We start from the raw sequence: 20,993 nt of genomic DNA, 5'->3' as shown, positions 1-20,993 counted from the left end.
TCACAAAGGTACATGTATCACATTGGAACAACCTAAATAAAATGTTCAAACGTACCTACGTATTGTATTTTAATTTTAAAAACCTACCTGTTACCAACTGTTCGCCGGCCGGAGTGGTCGTGCTCTATGCTCTAACAGTATGGAGCCGAGTGACCATTACGGTCGCAGGTTTGAATCCTGCCTCGGGCATGGATATGTGTGATGTCCTTAGGTTAGTTAGGTTTAATTTGTTCTAAGTTCTAGGCGACTGATGACCTCGGAAGTTAAGTCGCATAGTGTTCAGAGCCATTTGAACCAACTGTTCGTCTAAAATTGTGAGCCATATGTTTGTGACTATTACAGTGCCATCTATCACAAAACGAAAACAGTGGTCCAACTAAAACATTCATATTTTCTTACGTACTACACGAATATGTAATAATAATAATGGGGGTTCCTATTTTTAAAAAAACGCAGTTTATATCCGTTTGACCTATGGCAGCGCCATCTAGCGGGCCAACCATAGCGCCATCTGGTTTGCCCCTTCAAGTTTCGTTCTTTGTAGTATTTTCGTTTGACGCTTATTTCGTGAGATATTTGGCCCGGTCTCGATCAATGGACCACCCTGTATAAAAATCCAAGAAGCCCACCTGTGTACTTTGGAGTTATTACGAAGATCCAACTACAAAAGGAATGATGGACACGGTAAAGATTTTGTAGGTGACGGCGATCGGACGCAGTATTACTAATTGGCGAGCATAAATCTACAACAAGAGAAAGACTATTTCGTTTATGTGGAACTAATATGAAAAGATTCTTTACCCATTTACAGGCATAGCTCGGCTTATTGTGCCTGTCCGACACGCCGAAAAATTAATCTCGTTATTTCCATACATCTAAACATTATTATTTTTTATTATATTCTAACATAGGCTGCGAATTTGCGATATGCTCACGCGTGATGCCCTTCGCTTAGCACCAGACTTGGTGAAAGTTATGCGAATGACGAATAACGAATACAGATATAAATTATCATTGTTATTCGTGAGTAACGAATATTGTTCGAAACATTATTCACTTACACAAGTAAAAACACTTATTTGTCATCAGTGAATAAAAAGTGTTAAGAATAAAAGATAAATTTGTAATCCAGTGCCATTTATTGCTCCAATTCTTTGTCATTTATTCAACGAGAGCACTTCTTGTTTGATCGCCCCCGATAGCTGAGTGGTCAGCGCAACCGAATGTCACCCCGGGTTCAATTCCCGGCTGGGTCGGAGATTTTCTCCGCTCAGGGATTGAGTGTTGTGTTGTCCTAAACATCATCATTTCATCCCGATCGACGCGCAAGTCGCCGAAGTGGTGTCAAATCGAAAGACTCGCACCCGGCGAATGGTCTAATCGATGGGAGGCCCTAGTCACATGACATTTACATTTACTTTTTGTTTGTTTTAAATTAGTGTTAAAAACAACTTTTTTGCAATATCTCATGAGAAACTTTACTTGATTCACAGCAATACGAGTGATCTATTTGTTTTTAAATCGTAAGACTTTGCTGCTATGAGTACAGGTGGTACTGAAAGGCGAAAAACGTCCCAATCGTTCCTTGACACATTCGTGATATAAAAATTACAAATGTGCTGCAATATTATTACGAACTCTTTTATATAACCGAACCGAGGGTCTCTTCCGAAAGTTTTGATTCTCAGACCTCTACATAATTGCATAGACGCTTGTCAAATCGAAAAACTATTCCATATTCGGCAAGCTTACTCAGAGCTAATGTTAAGGCTCCCATAGATATTTCACGAGACTGTAGATTAAAAGTACGGCGATGTAATCGTTAGGAAGTACGTACTGAGTTCTCGCTTGGTTCACTCATTTTGTAGTACTACAAACATGAACGCATTGCATAATTGTATCGTGGAGACATACTTACGCTATAGTACTAGCAATCTAAGAAAGATATTGCAGATACAGAATTTTTCTCGGCTGCATTCTCATCGTTGGTCGCTTACTTAGAGTGCGGTGGGAGGCGAGACGTATTGGCAAGTGCAGAGACAGTTGAACGGGGCCGAATCGGTAGTGTAAGGGTGTGATCACAGTGACACCGGTATCAATGGATTCCGCCGACGACCGACGTCGTCCGAAGCAGGCCGATGTTTTCAAATCAGTACGCCACCATGTGCGCGGTCACAATGTCACTGATCTCGTTCCCTGAACCTACGGATTTCGGACGACAATCGGTGAAATTCAAATCAATTTGTTTTTTCGGTCGTAATGACCGACACTACATGAAACATGGATTGTGGAAAGGCAAAATCTTCGTCTGAAATTTTAGGTGTAGATTATAACATTGAAAAATAATTTGTTCAGGTGACAAGGATAGTGTAACTTAAGATTATGGTTACTGTAGTGGATCTTTTTGGGTTATGGTAGATGGACATTAGCTGTTTACAAATTAATGTTATTGCTTATCGGCGTTTTTATGCCAGTAGGCTGGTTATTCTGTTCCATGAGGTGGTTTGCAAATGTGGTGCACATATGTTTTCCACTTTACAGTGATTTAAGTATTCCGAGTATCTTATTCCAGAGTTCTTGTCTGTCTTGCATACGTATGCTGAATGACAGTCTATCAAGGTTAACAGACAACACAACATCAAACAAATTCAGAGTAGCAGATTTCTAGTGCTCTCCTAGAGGTGTGATTTCATACTAGCATTAAAGGTGCAAATCTGGCTCAAGTAAAACTAAAAGTGATACTTGATATTGCTTCGTGCTTCGTCTAAGTGCCCTAAAAGATATTGTAATATAGTTGATTTTCTTTATTAAAAGCTACTCTGAATATGAAATAATATTGCCACCGGAAACTTGTTACAACCTTCCTCAGACCCACTGGGTAAGTTTTCAAAGAGCAGAGAAGTTTTCAGTACTAGAATCTGATTATCTGAATACATCTATTGCCAATATTGCATTAATACACACGTTTTTAGAATAAAGTGAGCTGCTGTGAAACTGCAAATCTGCTATTCATTAATTAAATAGTACTTGCTTACTCACAAATTTTATCCATTCATCATGTAATAGAAACATTTAACTCCACCACGTAAATTAACTATTATGTGCTCATAATCTGATTGGCAAAACCTTTACACACCGATATATGAAGATGGTATCTGTTCTTTCGGACATGTCTGAAAGAACAGATACCATCTTCAAATATAGTTAAGACCAACAGGCCATTGACCTTCTTCTTCTGTGCTGGATGCACACGCATTGCCCGAACTCTTACGGGACTCGGTAAGATTGTTTGCCGCGAGGAATGAGTGTAATGGGCAGGGGCGTTACGAATGTAGTGTGTGGATATTAAGCTGGGAATGTGGGTCTCACGGGGAGCGTGCAAGGGATAAATCCCTGCAGTCACACTTCCTCTGTGCTCTCGGTGGCTCAGATGCCGTGTAAGCAGGAGATCCCGGGTTCGAGTCCCAGTCGGGAACACATTTTCAACTGTTCCCGTTGATGTATATCAACGCCTGTCGACAGCTTAGGTTCTTGAATTAATTATCATTTTACACACTGAAGTCTCCACTGTAGCATAATAAACCATGATCTGAACAACGTGTTTTGGAAAGATCTGTAGTGTGGTGTATCATTGAAAGTTACATGTTTTCGTAATACATGGGTATTTCGAAAAGCTTGTCCGGTAATTCCAGTAACTGAAGGCAGAGTATACAGTACTCGACTAATTATTTTCGAGTCAGCTATAGTTCACTGGGTATCTTTTTCATAGCAAAAGCCACATTGCAGCAATCGTCTCCAAGCATAGAGGCATCGTGGCACCCATTCCACCCACGGAGGTTAAAATGTAACCTACTTAGGCTAGATTCTAACCTAACCTAACCTGCTCGACCCCGCCAAAAACTGACGAATGAGATCGGACACACCGTGATCAAGCAGTCGACCTCTGCCGACGACGTCTGACGTGAACGTAGCCTATAATGGCTGTAGCGCACCCGGCGGCCCGTCTGCGACAGCCAATAGGACAATGACGTGCACTGTAGCCTGCGCAGTGAGTAGCTGAGATTTCCTGCCTGTGCGCTGCCAGTTTGTCTAATGGTGAACGTACGAGGCTGCCTTCGTCTCCGTGCACTTGTCGAAGCAGTCCGACAGTGCATCCCGAAACAAATTTCACTATGGCTTTCGACGGCTTGTAAGGATCTGGGCAAATTTCCATTTCTGGAGAGACATACAATATGTCTTCAAATTTACAGCCACTTCTACCTGTCATATACACTCCTGGAAATGGAAAAAAGAACACATTGACACCGGTGTGTCAGACCCACCATACTTGCTCCGGACACTGCGAGAGGGCTGTACAAGCAATGATCACACGCACGGCACAGCGGACACACCAGGAACCGCGGTGTTGGCCGTCGAATGGCGCTAGCTGCGCAGCATTTGTGCACCGCCGCCGTCAGTGTCAGCCAGTTTGCCGTGGCATACGGAGCTCCATCGCAGTCTTTAACACTGGTAGCATGCCGCGACAGCGTGGACGTGAACCGTATGTGCAGTTGACGGACTTTGAGCGAGGGCGTATAGTGGGCATGCGGGAGGCCGGGTGGACGTACCGCCGAATTGCTCAACACGTGGGGCGTGAGGTCTCCACAGTACATCGATGTTGTCGCCAGTGGTCGGCGGAAGTTGCACTTGCCCGTCGACCTGGGACCGGACCGCAGCGACGCACGGATGCACGCCAAGACCGTAGGATCCTACGCAGTGCCGTAGGGGACCGCACCGCCACTTCCCAGCAAATTAGGGACACTGTTGCTCCTGGGGTATCGGCGAGGACCATTCGCAACCGTCTCCATGAAGCTGGGCTACGGTCCCACACACCGTTAGGCCGTCTTCCGCTCACGCCCCAACATCGTGCAGCCCGCCTCCAGTGGTGTCGCGACTGGCGTGAATGGAGGGACGAATGGAGACGTGTCGTCTTCAGCGATGAGAGTCGCTTCTGCCTTGGTGCCAATGATGGTCGTATGCGTGTTTGGCGCCGTGCAGGTGAGCGCCACAATCAGGACTGCATACGACCGAGGCACACAGGGCCAACACCCGGCATCATGGTGTGGGGAGCGATCTCCTACACTGGCCGTACACCACTGGTGATCGTCGAGGGGACACTGAATAGTGCACGGTACATCCAAACCGTCATTGAACCCATCGTTCTACCATTCCTAGACCGGCAAGGGAACTTGCTGTTCCAACAGGACAATGCACGTCCGCATGTATCCCGTGCCACCCAACGTGCTCTAGAAGGTGTAAGTCAACTACCCTGGCCAGCAAGATCTCCGGATCTGTCCCCCATTGAGCATGTTGGGGACTGGATGAAGCGTCGTCTCACACGGTCTGCACGTCCAGCACGAACGCTGGTCCAACTGAGGTGCCAGGTGGAAATGGCATGGCAAGCCGTTCCACAGGGCTACATCCAGCATCTCTACGATCGTCTCCATGGGAGAATAGCAGCCTGCATTGCTGCGAAAGGTGGATATACACTGTACTAGTGCCGACATTGTGCATGCTGTGTTGCCTGTGTCTATGTGCCTGTGGTTCTGTCAGTGTGATCATGTGATGTATCTGACCCCAGGAATGTGTCAATAAAGTTTCCCTTTCCTGGGACAATGAATTCACGGTGTTCTTATTTCAATTTCCAGGAGTGTATTTTCATACAACACAGGATGCATTTATCATTGAGCCATGAAATTTCTCCATTCTTCATTTATTTGCTAGAGAGTCAAAAATGCATTCTATACACAGCCTATACCGAGGCAATTTGTAATTGAAAGTTCTTTTAGAGTTCATTAAACTCTATCCTCCATAAAGACGCGTGAAATCTTCAGATATACCAAATGCCTCTCCTCCGGAAATGACACGCGGTATCGGTACTCCATTGTTTCATAAGGAGTATTTCTCCGTCTCCAACACTGACACATAGTTCAGGTATTCCATATTTTGAGCCGGCCACTGTGACCGAGCTGTTCTAGGCGCTTCAGTTTGGAACCACGCGGCTGCTACGGTCGCAGGTTCGAATCCTGCCTCGGGCATGGATGTGTGTGATGTCCTTAGGTTAGTTAGGTTTAAGTAGTTCTGCGTTCTAGGGGACTGATGACCTCCGAAATTAAGTCCCATAGTGCTCAGGGCCATTTGAACCATTTTTTAGGGCGTTGTAACCCAAGCTGCTGAAGCCGTCCGCCTGTAAGTAGTTTTGTTTCATTTGTTACGCTGTAAATCAAGTAGAGCTGTCTTCCAATTCAGAGGTCGGTTTCAGAACTGCAGTGCTTTATTAGGCAAGGTGGTGTGTGCTTGACTTACTCCCACATCTGGACTGACTTATACAGCCAGGGATCTACATTTCAAAACGTACTCCAAAACGCGGTGCAACTTGATTTGGCATTTTTGGCTTGTTATAGTTGAAAGAAGCGACAAGTAGCAGAGAAAATCGTAGGACCAACCACGTTTCTAATCGAAGCCTGTAGTTTTGTAGATGGAACTTACGTTACTGAGCTACAAAGGCACTTTTATGGACAAATCGTTAGTAACTTCGTCCTCTTTTTTCCGTCGTTCCTTAGGTGTTTCAAAATTCCTGGACGTATGTTCCGTCTTTGCAACTAAATGAAAGGTGTTTTTTTTGCCACACGTGTTTCGTCAGATATCGGCCATTTGGAGGATGGGGATCGAGTAAACACATCTCTAGGACCACGCACAGGGACGAATAACGCTGGAAATCGCCACTGAAGATGCTTCAGGAATAAAAGAAGAGAAACGCATATGGCAAAAAACAAGCTGTATTTTCGTCACTTTTTTGTTTTCCGTCGTTCCTTAGTTGTCTCAAAATTCATGGAGCTATGTTCTGTCTATGCAACTAAATGCATAGACGGAACATACCGCCATGAAAACTGCTATTCATTTAGGTTCAAAGGCGGAACATACCTCGAGGTATATTAATCAATCATTTATCAAACAGAAACTGCACTGAGCCAAGGGAACAAATGTTAATTCTGTACAAGAAGTAAACAAAGAAAATATGGTAGCATTGTATGTTATTCTTTATTTAATTTACAGATAATTTATTGGCGAATAAATCTGTTTGAATGATCTACTTTTCCGAATAATTATCCAGATAGAATTATATTCGTATAATACCAAACTCTTTTTCAGTACTACTACACCTTGCGATCCTTTCTGTTCGGGTTATCAACTGTAATGAGTCCTACTAATGCATTTGCTCGATTTACTCACGCCTACAATGTAGGTGGATTGAAGTTTTTATGTTATGTTGTTGTTGTTGTGGTCTTCAGTCCTGAGACTGGTTTGATGCAGCTCTCCACGCCACTCTATCCCGCGCAAGCCTCTTCATCTCCCAGTACCTACTGCAGCCTACATCCTTCTGAATCTGCTTAGTGTATTCATCTCTTGGTCTCCGTCTACGATTTTTACCCACCACGCTGCCATCCAATACTAAATTGGTGATCCCTCGATGTCTCAGAACATGTCCTACCAACCGATCCCTTCTTCTAGTCAAGTTGTGCCACAAGCTCCTCTTCTCCCCAATTCTATTCAATACCTCCTCATTAGTTATGTGATCTACCCATCTAATCTTCAGCATTCTTCTGTAGCACCACATTTCGAATGCTTCTATTCTCTTCTTGTCTAAACTATTTATCGTCCACGTTTCACTTCCATACATGGCTACACTCCATACAAATACTTTCAGAAACGACTTCCTGACACTTAAATCTACACTCGATGTTAACAAATTTTTCTTCTTCAGAAACGCTTTCTTTGCCATTGCCAGTCTACATTTTATATCCTCTTTACTTCGACCATCATCAGTTATTTTGCTCCCCAAATAGCAAAACTCCTTTACTACTTTAAGTGTCTCATTTCCTAATCTAATTCCCTCAGCATCACCCGACTTAATTAGACTACATTCCATTATCCTAGTTTTGCTTTTGTTGATGTTCATCTTATACCCTCCTTTCAAGACACTGTCCATTCCGTTGTTTTTATGTTAATTACAAACAAATTTGACAATTTTAGTCTATTGTTACACTCCTCAACATATGTTTTTGATTTGTTGTGTTCAAAGTATGTCTAAATTATTGACATTATTTCATCAGCTGTTATTCAATGGCAACATACCTACAGTTCCACAGTTGAAAAAATGACTTTCTATAACATTCGGTATTTGCTTATCACTTTAATTTTCCTTATTCTGTGGTATCACTTGGTGAATCTCAGCTATGCAGCACACACCTTCACCATAGAAAACATGGCAAATAGACAGCTATCAAGAAATTGTGATTCTAAATGCGCTTGAACGCTTGCCAGGCTCACCCCTGCCACTACGTTGCATTGAAGTGTGTGGAGTCTGTGTTTTCTTGCTGACATGACAAGCCCGCACAACTGTTGGCCATCACTCCGTGAGTGAGCGCCGCGTGGTAGCGAGTGAGTGAACTGCCAGCAGCGTGCTTTCGTGTGCGGTGCAAGCGACTGATGTAGACGAATGCTACTCATGCGGAATCACCACAAGAATTGTATGCTGTAACTCCAGCCCACCCTCAGTTGAGCACGTGTGAGTGTCTGGAAGATAGACAATGAAGCACATAGCTAACCTATTTCTAGTGTTGTTTACTGAATTAGAGTAGCAAGAACGTTATTTTTTTGGTTCAAAATGGTTCAAATGGCTCTGAGCACTATGGGACTCAACATCTTAGGTCATAAGTCCCCTAGAACTTAGAACTACTTACACCTAACTAACTTAAGGACACCACACACATCCATGCCCGAGGCAGGATTCGAACCTGCGACCGTAGCAGTCTTTTTTTTTTTTGGTGCACTGTCGTGTTAGTTAAACATTTTTTTACAGATGATTGCGAGTTATGCCTTGTGATGTTAGTTGCTAGGTGCAGGAACATTATTTACTATAATATTAGGGGTACAAGAGCGTATTTTGGTGTACTGTGGCCTTAAGTTACATATTTACGACTGTATTTTTTTAATCGGTAGCTAACATTAGAGTGGAAATTGCAGGTGTTTCATGCTGTTCCTCGAGCAGGGTTCACACTAGGAATAACAGTCTTGCGATGATGGAGACACTAATGGGGTTGGGGTGGTGGTGGAGGAAGGACCAATATCAGCACACTGCAACAGTGGGGGAGGTGAGATGCCATTTCTGCATCATTAATTACCATCCTTATTATGACAGTTATCAGACATGAACGCAAATGCCCAACTCAGCCACCATCTTGCCTATAAATGACAGTAATTACATTACCATTAATGTTATGACTAGACAAAACTACAATTGTCCGCACATGACTGTGTGTTCTTTGATTGCTCCGAAAGGTGGCTCATCTTAACTACAAAATATAAAATTTAGTTTATTTTATTACGTGAATGGTAAAAGGATTTACTTAACTTGATACTGTTCTTTGCCACAGGAGTGCTTGTGAATTTATGACTGTCATAGACTATTAAAGCATTACTTAATGCATACAAACTTATCTCTTGAACCAGAGGTTGAAAATACAGCAACAGTAATAAAGTTTTTTTATTATCATACTACCAGTTTCGGGCTCTTATAAGACCATCTTCAGGTGTCGCAACTTGGTGCTGTGACCGCCGAGCGCCGTGGTGCATGTATACGAGGTGCTGTGTGCTACCTACGAGCACAGAACAGGGAGTCTATGCTCTTAGGTAGCACACCACACCACGTACATGTCCACCACGGCGCTCGGGGGTCACAGCACCAATTTACGGCAAGAGAAGATGGGCTTATAGGAGCCCGAAACTGGTCGTGTGATAATAAAAGAACTTTACAACTGTAACGGTATTTCCAACCTCTGGTATAATGCTCAGGATTGTCTTCTCTTGAAATATAATGTTCAGCATTTACAAAAGTATATTTCTATCTGAGACTTGAAAAACTTTTTAGTCTTACTCTACGATGTTGACTGCTTCAGCTGAGGTCATGGACTGGGCAGAGCGCTTCCACACTCTTGTCTATATTATTGACCTCCATGCCTGGTGTGCTGAGCAATAGGATGATTGTTCTTCAGCCTCAACCATTCATTGTTGCCGAATGCAGTGAGACCTTGTTAATGTCTGTGGTATCAATGTTTTTTGTGGGCTATGGTGAGGCACCACGCTCTCTGGACTATTCCACAATTACTCAGCTGCAAATTATTGCAAATTTATTGCAAATTATGGTAGTAAACATGGCAATTGTTGATCATTAATTCTAGTTATCATAAGTCATTTCCGATTAATTACATCCTAAATACACAAAACATAGGCTAGGGCAGCTGGCTGGTTTGTTTATGTAACATCAGTGCCCTCCCTTTGTTCCAGAAACCGCATACCTCCACTACTGGGTTGATTTCATTGGCGCTCTTTGTGCTACCTCCTGAGGCTTTTTCTTATCGATTGAGAGCGGCGGTGGGTCTGAAATGTTTTCCTCGGCCACCCGTAAGAAAACCACGTAATATCTACAGTTGGCGTCATTGTTCTGCCGTCCATAGCGTAGGTGTCAAGAGAAGGGATGAGATGTAGGTGATGGAGTGTGACGATCTTCCCTTGGTCCGACACGTCCACGGCGGCGATGGGAAAAAATGTGACACGATTAACCCATATCACATCTCACATGAACTTCTGAGCTCTGGACTTTTTTCGTATGGTCGACACCTTGCTGTTTGAAGCATCGCCGAGCCCGAGTGTGACGTCACAGGGCGCCATGCTTTTGCACCGTTAACGAGGGAGGTTGTAGGTACCTTGGAGCCAGATTTCATACTTATGTGTTGCAACTGGGTGGGGGGGGGGGCGGGGGGGAGGGAGACTTACGGGGTTTCAAATTACTGACGCTTAATTGTTTTGCGCAGTCTTATTTAAATACGTCACAGCGGAAACACGTGTTTTCGGTCGCGAGCACTGATGCTGAATAGTCAAGGAAACAGACAGATTTACAGATAAGGCCTACATTATCTGGAAAATGGCAGGAAGGAGTGACAGAGTTGCAGGAACGTTGTGAACAGCAGTAACCCCCACTTTCATGAGTGGTGACAAGTCAATGTCACAATTGCCTCTGGGGCTTCACAAACCTGGATCAACAATAATATTCTAATGTACAGTTTACGCCACGCTTCACGGCTTGTAGGGGCATAATTCGTTTTTTTCTCAGAAACTTTTTTCTTGTATGTTTTCATTGCTTTTCTCCCCTCCTCATAAACCTCCTGGTATGTGATATCATCACCCCCCAACATTCCAGGTCTAATGCACATATAGGACGTTCCTTGATGGAATGGGTCATGGGAATTAAAGAAATTTCTGGTTTTCTCTACATCGGTGTTGTCAAATTTGAACGCGCGACTTCCCCCGTCAGAGGTTCGAGTCCTCCCACAGGTATGGGTGTGTGTGTTGTCCTTAGCGTAATTTAGTTTAAGTTAGATTAAATAGTGTGTAAGTCTAGGGACCGATGACCTCAGCAGTTTGGTCCCATAGAAGCTTACCACAAATTTCAAAAACTTTCAAATTTGAATATTTGTGCGAATGTGGATGATTTGACGCTCAAAAGTGATTTGACTCCACAAAAAATGTCTTAGCACGAATTTAACACTGCGGATACTTTCACTTTTTTTTTATCTTTGCAAAGGAGTGTCTGAATTTTAAAATGTAGGTGCTCTATTTTACACAGAATGGAGCAGGAAGAAACCCTAATAATGGTACAATAAAAGAATACCCTCTGCCGCGTACACCACAGTGATTCGCGTTGTGTGTAGAAGTTTACCGTCAGAATTTTTTTCCGTTCTGATCTAGCAATTTATGTGAGTTACAGTCTGACGTCGTAAACTATCCTCGGTACTTAATTGAAACAATAAAGAAGAAGGTTATTAATTACCTTTCTGAGATCAACGCTAATGAAATTCGTCCGATAAGGGTAACCGTTAACCTTCGAGAGAAACTGCATGGTAGCAGGAGCGGCATGCAGGCAGCTCACATAACGCAAGCTATTACGACTCCACCGCATTTTATTGGTTGGAGTTTGATAACTTCCACGAATGTCTGAGGTGACCTGTGAATCATAACTTTACTGTAATGAGTTCTGCGTACTGATACGTGTGAATCATCAATCTGTTCGTCTGTTTGTGTGCTAGCTTGGTAACACTGTTCTTAGAGCCGGCCGGTGTGGCCGTGCGGTTAAAGGCGCTTCAGTCTGGAACCGCGTGACCGCTACGGTCGCAGGTTCGAATCCTGCCTCGGGCATGGATGTGTGTGATGTCCTTAGGTTAGGTAGGTTTAATTAGTTCTAAGTTCTAGGCGACTGATAACCTCAGAAGTTAAGTCGCATAGTGCTCAGAGCCATTTGAACCATTTGAACTGTTCTTAGAGAAGCAAATATTCTCTAAAACAAAAGAACTACGCACCACGAAGTTATCCGAATAGGATGGAAATCGGTAGATGAGGTGCGCAAACAAATAAATGATAGCAATTTCAGAAAAATTGGGTAATTGCAGTTATTTGGCTGGGAGTTTTCGGATGTCCTCATGAGGAATATTGTGCAAATTCTGTCCAAGTGGCGCGTTAGAGCGCTAAAATCACGAGCTCCAAATGTTCTCAATTAAAGAGATTTGGTAACGTTGCTGGCTGAGGTAGGTTTTTGCAAGTACGAAGACAAGCAGTGAAAATACTCTCCGTGTGTGGGCGGGCATTATCTTGCTGAAGTGTAAGTCCAGGATGGGGTGCAGAACATCGTCGACGCACCACTGTGCTGTAAGGGTGCCACGGATGACAACCAAAGGGGTCCTGCTATGAAAAGAAATGCCACCCCAGAACATCACTCCCAGATGTTGGGCCGTACGGCGGGTGACAGTCAGGTTGATACCCCACCACTGTCTGTGGCGACCCTAGCCACGTCGATTCGAAGCAGAAACCATCACTGAAGACAATTCTACTCCAGTCAATGAGATTCCATGTCAAAGGCGTGTCTGGATTCGTCCTGGACGGCATTGGCAGGCCAATCTGACTTTCACCCGCCATACAACCTTGCAGCCAGGAATGATAGTCTTGGGTGCCATTTCTTTTCATAGGTGGGACCTTTAGGTTTTCATTTGCGTCACCCTTACTGCACAGTGGGACATCAACGATATTCTATGCCCTGTTTTGTTTCCCCTCATGCCAGGCCACCCCAGGTTTACATTTCAGCAAAAAATGTCCACCCACAAATGGCCAGAGTTGTTACTGCTTATCTTGCCAAACCCTGCCTTGACCAGCAAGGTCACCAGATCTCTCAATAATTGAGGGCCCTTCAACCATTTCAAGATTTTGGCGGCCTATCGTGCCAGTCGGACACGATATCCCTCAGGCAGACATCCATCAACTCTTATCAAATGTTGTCAAGCCGAATAACTGCTTGCATAAGAGCCAGACGTGGACCAACGCGGTATTGACTTGCCTAATGTGTGAAGCCATTGCTCTGGAATAAATCATCCAATTTTTATGAAGTTGTGCTGGCGTAAGCTGTCGCCAGCACGCAAGTGGCAAAGATGTAGCACGAAGATCGATAATAGGCGCTGGATCAAGTGCACCTATGACAAGTGAGGCCAGAGACACACCAACTAGCAACACACCACCAACGCCCTATCGACAGCATGTATTTAGACCGCCGCTGCTGGCCGGGGGCCTCACTAACTCACACTCCAGTTTGATGTCTGTCAGCACATTCGCAGGGCGGACTCGCCTCACTGACTCACTCAGTACATAGTGACCAGATTAGTGAGACTAAAGTTTGCAATAGCAATATTACTGATATTGTCTGAAAGATGACTGCTACTAATGAGCTTGTACCACAGAACATGGATTCTATTCCAGTTAAGTACATGTAGTAAAGAACTGTATTAATCCACGTGTGCACATGTGTTGTAGAAAGAGGGTACCAGCCATCCATAACAACATCCTCTCCCTTGCTTCCTACGGTACAAGACTCTAGAGAAATCGTAATCATTTGTTTATCTGTACATATACATCACACCTACCAATTTGCGTCCCATTCATTTACTTCCTTCATGGTGCTTCTTTTTTTTTTTTTACTTAGAGTGTAGTTTCCGACGAAGCTGAACGTTATCACTCGTATTGTCCTCATGAAAGAAAGACAAGTTTTTTTATACCTTCTCCGAACTTAACCCCCATTAACTTTGGACAAACATATTTACGTGTAAAGTAATAGCAGACCCCAAAATTCTTCTCCTCTCAGAGTTATGGTGTCAAGGTTCAAAGTTAAACTTTCGTAGACAATAACACTTTCATCCCCATCTTTGTGGCGATGTAGGTGGTGGTGGTGATTTGGACAAGAGGGACCCTTGCTCCCTTTCTCCTCAAATCTGGAATTCCTTACAGAATTCTCACACACTACTTAAAAAGTGAGTAGAGCACCCTCAGTTCTCTGTGATACAATAAGTTTTTGTGCTGCATCTTAAATTTAGTTCTTGTGGCATGACACGTCTCTAAACTTATCATTGCATTTTCATGAGGGCCTGCTGAAAGGTAATGCCTCCAAATGTATTATATGAAAATTCTTAAAGCTTTTTAAATAAAACAAACGTTATTAATATTCTACATCTTCATTCTTTATGTCTACATATTTTCAGCCCTCTGCCACTAGAGGGCTACAAGCTTGTAACACGGCGGTATGTAACAGAACTATGTTAGTGCGTGGGAAACAGCGTGCTGTAATAAAGTTTAGAATTCTAAGAATTCGTTACTCATGGAGCACCCTCTCCTTCAGAAGAACATTGCCAGATAGCACATGAAAATGAGCCAGCAGAAAGGCTGCACTGCCCAGTAAATATGCACAACCTGGAATAGTTTTAATCGACAATAGGCAACCCAAATAACAGTGAAATGAGTTTGCAAGGATTTCTGGCTTGAGCTAAAATCAGAGTTTTACATATTTCTGTCAAGTAGGTAATGTTCAGATGAAACTGAATACTTCCTATATTTACACTTTTAGTAGATTTCGACTGTGGCCTATAAAACCAGAAAACGATCGGTAACTCTAAGTACAGCGATGCTGGTATCATTTAGGACCTATAACCATTCTCATTCAGTTGCAAGGACAATAGGCAATAGCAAAAAATGGCTCTGAGCACTATGGGACTCAACTGCTGTGGTCATAAGTCCCCGAGAACTTAGAACTACTTAAACCTAACTAACCTAACGACATCACACACATCCATGCCCGAGGCAGGATTCGAACCTGCAACCGTAGCGGTCGTGCGGTTCCAGACTGTAGCGCCTTTAACCGCTCGGCCACTCCGGCCGGCAGGCAATAGCAGCGAACGGCAAATTAGTTTCGAAAACTCGCAATTGGCTCTGAGTAATCTTCCTGAAATCAGTATCCATTACATATTCCAGCCTTCTACAAAATGATAGTAAATTAATACGTTGTCTTTGTCACGGGGCAGACATTGCCAAGATTATGAAACGAGGAGCGTTCAGTAAGTAATGCAACACATTTTTTTCTCGGCCAGTTTCAGTTGAAAAAATGCGGATTTTGTTGTGGGACACTGTGGAACCTTGCTTAATGTGTACTTAGATCTAGCAGAAGAACAAAAGCACGGTGAGCCGTTGGGCGAGGCGTCTGTCATCATCGGCAACAAGGTCGCGTAAACTTGTGCTGCCCGGCGGACTCCACACAGCTGTCTCTCCTGAAATACTGGGACGTGCGGACACTCTCATTCGAGGTGGTCGACGGATCACAGTCAGAAAGCTCGTTGAACAATTGCACCTCTCTGTTGGTAGTGCGGACACACTTTCCCACCAGTTGGAGTACTCAAAGACGTGTGCCCGTTGGGTTCCTCGTCGCTAACAGAAGACTGTAAAGAGCAACAAAGGACCATCTGTGTGGAATGTCTTGCACGTTATGAGGAAGGTTGGCTCGCATGTCGATGAGTAAAGTGATACCATGCAGGCATACAGGCAGTTGGGGTAAGGCAGTCGCTCTGGACAAATGTTGAAAAATAGGATTTTGTAGCCAAATGAATGGGGAATAATATGGTGTACTGGAATTCTGAATAAAACCAACCAACTTCCAGAAAAAAAATGTGTAGTGTTACTTGATGAAAGCATCTCGTATTTAGTCCTGGGGGGAGTGATAGAGTGGCGGAAGTCCGGTAGCGACTCAGTCAAAAGCTATAACAAAAATTCAGATTTACCATTAGTTTGCTGATGATGAAAACACTCCACGAAGCAAGATTTGTGTAACGATATTATTTACGAGGGTCACTCCAAAAGAAATGCACACTATATTTGTAAGAATACATTTTTCATTCTGCATTTGTGGAAGTTTTACTGTGTGTAGATACATCCTTCCCACTTGTTTTCAAACTTAGTTCAATCTGTTCCCGTGAGTAGCGCCGTCATAGCATGTCTTCAAGATGGCTGCTACACTTGACGTTCGTCAGAAGCAACGTGCTGTCATAGAATTTCTGTGCTGTGAAGAAGAGACAGTGGGAAATATCCAAAAGAGGTTGAAAAAGGTATGCAGATGCTGCTGTCGATCGCAGTACAGTTAGTCGGTGGGCAAGCAGGTTACATGATGAAAGCGGGCACGGCAATATTGAGGATTGTCCTCGCAGTGGCAGGCCTCTTACTGCACACACTCCAGACAATGTGCAGAGAGTTAACGAATCAGTGACTGCTGACAGACACATCACAGTGAACGAATTGTCACGCTACTTTGGGATAGGGGAAGGAAGTGTTTGTAGAATACTGAAAGTGTTGGCGTTAAAAAGGTTTGTGCCAGGTGGGTTCCCAGGGTGTTGGCAGTTGCTCACAAAGAAACAAGAAAAATGGTATGCAGCGAACTTTTGGAACAGTACGAGAATTGTGGAGATGAATTTCTTGGAAGAATTGTGACAAGTGATGAAACATGGCTCCATCATTTTAAACCAGAGACGAAGAGGCAATCAATAGAGTGGAATTATGCCAATTCACCCAAGGAAAAAAAAAAATTGAAAACCACACCTTCTGCTGGAAAAGTTATGGCTACAGTGTTTTTCGATTCCGAAGGACTCTTGCTTGTGGACATCATGCCAAATGGAACCACTATAAATTCTGATGCACATGTGACGACACTGAAGAAGCTTCAAGCTCGACTGAGTCATGTTCGACCACATTGGCAAAAGCAGGATGTTTTGTTGTTGCACGACAATCCACAGCCACATGTCAGTCAAAAAACCATGGAAGCGATCACAAAACCCAGATAGACAGCACTGATACACCCGCCTCACAGTCTTCACCTGGCTCCATGTGATTATCATCTCTTTGGGAAACTGAAAGACTCTCTTCGTGGAACAAGGTTTGAAGATGATGACTCCCTTGTGCACGCTGCCAAACAGTGGCTCCAACAGGTTGGTCCAGAATTTTACCGTGCGGGTATACAGACTCTGGTTCCAAGATGGCGTAAGGCAGTTGATAGGGATGGAAATTATGTGGAGAAATGAAAATATTGTTCCTAAAGGATGTATCTACACACTGTAAAACTTTCAAACATGTAGAATAAAAGATGGATTTAAAAAAAAATAGTGTGCATTTCTTTTGGAGTGACCCTCGTATTTGACGACATTTGTCCAGAGTGGTGTATCCCAGCTGCTATGATGATGAGATAAATCATTTTGACACTTGCTTAATAACGTGCCGGTCCATCTTTGGACTGCTCTACAGAAGTGAAACTGCTTGCTATGGATTCGCCAAGTCCTTGGTATGAATCGGAAGGTATGTCGCACCAGATGTCTATGCACTTTCGAAATTTCTGTAAGTTTTGGACCGTAGGTTTGTGGGCGTGAAGCTGGCGTTCTGGTAGCGTCCCAGATATGCTCCATCGGATCCATACTTGGTTAATCTGATGGTCAAGTCATCGCTATCATGCTCCTCATACCACCGTTGTACGATTCTGGCCTTGTAACACGGACAGTCATCGTGCTGGAAGATGCCATAGCCGTTGGGAAAGACATCAAACAATAATAATGTCCACGTATTCCAAGCCGTCATGGTGGCTTCAACTGGATATGGTTGACTGAATGACCGGCGTGTCTTTTCCTCGTGTTTCTATTTGTTTATTGCCAATTCCAACTAGTGGACGAGTTACGTTGCCCTGGATATCTTCATTGTTTGCTGCCACAAGAGAGTCAGAGTCAGATTTGTGTTACGTTTCTAATAACGTCATGTTTACAAGAATGACAAGCTGTTGTACATTTTTGAACATATCTTGAGGAGAAGAAGTGGAGTAAGGAATAGAGAATACAGAGTGTCATTGTTGTCAGCAGCTTGGGTGAACGAGCTGTTAGGCTGAGTGTGCGATAGTTCTCGCATTTACTTGTCCTTTCTACTTTCGTAATTGTGTGAATGATATTTTTGAGAAAGTGATGGTACGTCGCCAATCTCATAGATTCTGCACGCCAGCTCGAATAGTCGTTTGGTTGCCATTTCCCCCAGTGATTTTACGAGTAGAAATTCCGATGGAATACCTATCCCAGTATCTTTTCCACCTATCCACTCTCTCCTCTGCGTTTAACAATGGAATTCCTACTGCACCCTTAATGTTACTCTCTTTGCTTTTAATTTCGCTGAAGGCTGTTTTGACTTTTCTATATGCTGAGTCAGTCCTACCAACGATCATTTCTTTTTCGATTTCACACCTTTCCTACAGCCGTTTCGCCTTGTATTCCCTGCACTTCCTATTTATTTCATTTCTAAGAGATTTATACTGCTGTATTCCTGTCTGCCCCTGAACATTTTTGTGCTTCCTTCCTTCGTTGATGAACTGAATTATTTTTCCTTCTGTTATCTAGGTTTTCTTCGCAGTTGTCTTCTTTGTGCCTATGTTTGTGTGGAGGGCAAGAAGTGCGTTACGGTACAAACAATATAAAGTGTTATTTTAGAAAAAGATATAGTGCTGTTCATGTCTTCGTAGCTAACAAAGATACAGAAAAGGCAGGCATGCTGGTTACTGTCCCCCAGGTAGCTAAACAACATTTGGCAAATCTGCATGCACATTTGAACAACAACTTCACAACATTTATTGTTTACGGTTGGAGAAATAACAATATAAAACTGATCGAGAGCTGATTCTGATGTAGAATCTGAGAGATGGCATGCCTTTACGATATGCACAGTGACTTGCCCCCTCTCATATTTATATCTTACTCTGAGTAATTCGATTTGGGGATGTATAGCCGAGTATGGTCCTTACAAGGATAGTATTGAGAACTCAGAAGATTTGAATATTTTCCTCTCTAATTGCTTGCGGTGAAAAGTTGCTATTCCTTCACATGCGGACTTCCCACGCAGCGTCTCTTGTCACCTGGGTGGTCTGGTGACAGGCGAGTTCTGCTGAACTTGAAAGGGTTATGCCGACGAGTGTGAGGGAGCCGAGTGGATGCTGTCCAGACGCCGACATTATCATAAGAGCCGGGGTAACACGCCCACAGGGGCCTGAAGGAGCGGCTGGGGCTAGAGATTCCGTTACTTCGCAGAAACTTAGTGAAAACGCTATCTGACAGGCTACGAGCGAGGCGGGCTAATTCCCGAATTTTCTGCAAAATCATAACTGTGATTGGCTTGAACAGGGGATAGCTCTGTGACGTAGCAAAATCGGCGCAGAAACTGGCGCCAAGTATCTCCATTGGTGGAATAATAGTGCTTCGGCAGTAGAGTGGAATTTTCGAACGGTTTTCGGGTTGCTGATTGGCACGTTTAACCACGGCCACTGTGGTGGAGGCGGTTATGTTCTGTGTTCAGCTTGTACGGGTGCTCTTGGTAGAGTGGAGTCTCGCCTTTCGGTCGGAGAAGGTTACAAGACTGAGCTCTCGCTGCTCTGGACAACCTGCCTTCCGTTGGCTGTCTAATATACTTTCATTTAATTGTAACTGTTTGACGAAGTTGCTGAAGTTTCGACTTCAACGTAACTTTCCGAGTACAGTTGCAAGCGGCCTATGTTGTCCATTTTGAGCAGTTTTGGCTAAAGTTCACTGTATAAGAGTTACTGTGTGACTTCAATTGTTAAAATCATTCACTGTACCATCAGCGATTGTATGACGAGCCTTCTTCGTCTCCCTCAGAGGCGCATTTGTACTGCTAGGAAGTCCTTAGTCTGGAACAACCAGACCAGGATAATTTGTTTTGGGCTATACCCGCGACATTATCATCACCACGACGGGATGTCGAAACAACCAGCCATCGCCTCCGGTACGCCAGATCGTGTCCTTACAGTTAAGAAGACAGCTTGGTTATGTATGTCCGCAGCATTGGCAGTTTAGGGAATTTTGCTATGTGATAATCAGAGCTCAGCAGAGCGCGCCTGTTCTCGTCTTTTCTAACGTGCTTCTGTCTTGGGTGTTCATTGCCTGAGTTCTCACTACTGTAGTAGCAATTAATGTTGGGTTGGCTGGGTGTTTCTCTTAAGATGTGAGATGCAAGGAATTGGCTCTACATACCACTTGGTCATAAATGTCACAAGTTAGTTTATCGACAACTTCACCTTCACAGCATTTATTTGAGTATCCAATTTGACGTATTGTAAATGTTTCATGTGTTTTGTTTATTATTTTGAGTTTAGTCATAATAAATCAAATTGTTATTTTGGACAGAACTTTCATTCTGTAGATCAGTAGAGCAACCCTTTCATTTCTCATTACGTTAATGAAACTTTCCTTTATCAAATTAATATCTATCAAATTAAATATTTGCAGGTGCCAAACTCTTTTCTACTCCACTTGCAGGGTCAATTAGTCAGTTCGCGTTTCTTCTCAATCCATGTGTAACAGCAAAAGTCGGAGTTAGAAAGGGGGTGGGGGGCTTAGAGCATCATTTCCATATGAAGATTCTAGGAGAATTTAGTGTTAAATACACTGCTTGCCCCGGCCCCTCGCAGATCCTCACTGTTCCTTCCAAGTAAGCGGCCCATG

Source organism: Schistocerca cancellata, chromosome 7 (genome assembly GCF_023864275.1).
Source record: "Schistocerca cancellata isolate TAMUIC-IGC-003103 chromosome 7, iqSchCanc2.1, whole genome shotgun sequence".
In the NCBI taxonomy this organism is placed as follows: domain Eukaryota; kingdom Metazoa; phylum Arthropoda; class Insecta; order Orthoptera; family Acrididae; genus Schistocerca; species Schistocerca cancellata.
The sequence above is the reverse complement of the archived record's forward strand: the minus strand, read 5'-3'. Positions refer to the sequence as shown.